At 37.9% G+C, this 3013-nt stretch overlaps 1 non-coding gene across 1 annotated transcript; it reads right to left on the bottom strand.

Moving 5' to 3' along the window:
* Window positions 1-1976: 1976 nt before the first annotated feature.
* Window positions 1977-2080, bottom strand: LOC148572756 (small nucleolar RNA R71). Its single transcript, XR_015906444.1, has one exon. It is a non-coding gene; the product is annotated as a small nucleolar RNA R71 (small nucleolar RNA).
* Window positions 2081-3013: the final 933 nt, after the last annotated feature.

Below are 3013 nucleotides of genomic sequence, written 5' to 3'. Positions count from 1 at the left end.
TCACGTTTGAGAGCACCAAGTCTTTGGAGCCATTGTTGATGATCACAATTTCACCCACCAAGTTTTTGGCGCCGTTGCCGGGGATTGTTCGAGTTTGGACAACTAACGGTTCATCTTGTTGCTCAGATTGGGTAATTTTATTTTATTTTGTTTTTCTTTAATTTCGAAAAAAAATCATAAAATTATAAAAATCCAAAAAAATAAATATTTCATGATTCTTGTTTGAATCTAGTGCCAAATTTTAAGTTTGGTGTTAATTGCATGAATTTAATTATCTTGCAATTTTCGAAGAACATGCATAATGTTCTTGATGATCTTCAAGCTGTTCTTGATGAATTGCCTTGTTTGATCTTCATGATTCCTTGTTTTGCATTGCATAATGTTTTACATGTGCATTCTTGCAAAGCATATGGACCAAACATGAGAAAATTCTAAGTTTGGTGTCTTCCATGTTTTCTTTTATTGAAAACTAAGTTCTTGATGTTCATCATAATCTTTATGATTGTTCTTGGTGTTCATCTTGACATTCATACTGTTCTTGCATATATCTTGTGTTTGATCCAAGAATTATATATTTTGACTCATTTTGCTGTTTTTCAAAATTGAAAATACATCTTCTTGAATAAAGAATATAGCAAAATGAGGTTTCAAGAACAAAAAGCAGAAGATTTACAGAGAAAAAGCTGGACATTCAAAACGCCCCGTGAAGAAGGAAACTTGGCGTTTAAACGCCAACTAGGGTACCTGGTTGGGTGTTTAAACGCCCAATGAGGAAGAAAAACTGGCGTTTAAACGCCCAACCAGGGTACCTGGTTGTGCGTTTAAACGCCCAATAAGGAAGGAAAACTGGCGTTTAAACGCCAGCCATGATACCTGGCTGGGCGTTTAAACGCCCAAAACATGCATCAAGTGGGCATTAAATGCCCAAAACGTGCAGCTCCTGGGCGTTTAACGCCAGAAAGCACTAGGGGAGGAAATTGTTTTCAAATCAAATCTTTTTCAAAATCTTCATAATTTTTAAAAATTTTTCAAAATCTTATCTTTTCCATATCTTTTCACATCAATCATATCTTTTTCAAATTATATCTTTTCAAAATTTGATTTCAAAATCTTTTTCTAACCTCTTATCTTTCCACATTTATTATTTCTTATCTTTTTTAAAACCACCTAACTATTTTTCTCTCTCTAGTTTTCAAAAATTATTAACTACTTTTTCAAATTTTAATTTTAATTTTCGAAAAATTTCCCCCCTTTTTCTCATTTTTTAAATTGAACACTAACATTCCTCCTCCATTATCAATTCGAACCCCATCTCTCCTTGAGTGTTCGAATTCTTATTCTCCTTCATCCTTCTATTCTTATTTTCCTCTGACACCTCAAGGAATCTCTATCCTGTGACATAGAGGATTCCATATTTTCTTTGTTTTCTTCTCTTGAGCAGGAACAAGGATAAAGGCATAATTGTTGAAGCTGATCCTGAACCTGAAAGGACTCTGAAGAGAAAGCTAAGAGCAGCTAAAGCACAAAACTCTGAGGAGGACCTCACTGAAATTTTTGAAAAAGAGGCAGCCCAAGAAACAACTATGGCCGAACCCAATAACAATGTAAGGAAGATGCTTGGTGACTTTACTGCACCTAAATCCAACTTCCATGGAAGAAGCATCTCAATCCCTGCCATTGGAGCAAACAATTTTGAGCTAAAGCCTCAATTAGTTTCTCTAATGCAACAGAACTGTAAGTTTCATAGACTTCCATCAGAAGATCCTTATCAGTTTTTAACTGAGTTCTTGCAGATCTGTGACACTATTAAGACTAATGGAGCAGATCCTGAAGTCTACAGGCTTATGTTTTTCCCTTTTGTTGTAAGAGACAGAGCTAGAACATGGTTGGACTCACAATCTAAAGATAGCCTGGACTCTTGGGATAAGCTGGTCACGGCCATCTTGGCCAAGTTCTTTCCTCTTCAAAAGCTGAGCAAGCTTAGAGTGGATGTTCAGACCTTCAGACAAAAAGATGGTGAATCCCTCTATGAAGCTTGGGAAAGATACAAGCAGCTGACCAAAAAGTGTCCTTCTGACATGCTCTCAGAGTGGACCACCTTAGATATATTCTATGATGGTCTATCTGAGTTTTCTAAGATGTCACTGGACCATTCTGCAGGTGGATCCATTCACCTAAAGAAAACGCCTGCAGAAGCTCAAGAACTCATTGAGATGGTTGCAAATAACCAATTCATGTACACCTCTGAGAGGAATCCTGTAAATAATGGGACGCCCCAGAAGAGAGGAGTTCTTGAAATTGATGCTCTGAATGCCATACTGGCTCAGAACAAAGTATTGACTCAACAAGTCAATATGATATCTCAGAGTCTGAATGGATTGCAACATGCATCCAACAGTACTAAAGAAGCAACTTCTGAAGAAGAAGTCTATGATCCTGAGAACCCTGCAATGGCAGAGGTAAATTACATGGGTGAAGCCTTTGGCAACACTTATAATCCTTCATGGAGAAATCACCCAAACTTTTCATGGAAGGACCCACAGAAACAAGGCTTCAATAATAACAATGGTGGAAGAAACATGTTTAGCAATAGCAAACCTTTTCCATCATCATCTCAGCAACAGACAGAGCATTCTGAGCTGAACCCTTCTAGCTTAGCAAACTTAGTCTCTGATCTATCTAAGGCCACTCTCAGTTTCATGTCTGAAACAAGGTCCTTCATTAGAAACTTGGAGGCACAAGTGGGCCAGCTGAGTAAAAGGGTCACTGAAACTCCTCCCAGCACTCTCCCAAGCAATACAGAAGAAAATCCAAAAGGAGAGTGCAAGGCCATTGAAGTAATCAAAATGGCCAAACCTGAGAAGGAGGAGGAGGACAAAAATTCCAATGAGGAATACCTCAAGGAACGTCTACCATTCAGTAAGGAGTACCCTAATGAGGAACCAAAGGAATCTGAGGCTCATACAGAGACCATAGAGATTCCATTGGACTTCTTTTTACCATTCATGAGCTC

The sequence above is a fragment of the Arachis ipaensis genome, chromosome B2 (genome assembly GCF_059453495.1).
Source record: "Arachis ipaensis isolate K30076 ecotype BB chromosome B2, ASM5945349v1, whole genome shotgun sequence".
Taxonomy (NCBI): Eukaryota; Viridiplantae; Streptophyta; class Magnoliopsida; order Fabales; family Fabaceae; genus Arachis; species Arachis ipaensis.
This window is presented reverse-complemented; position numbering and strand designations above follow the sequence as displayed.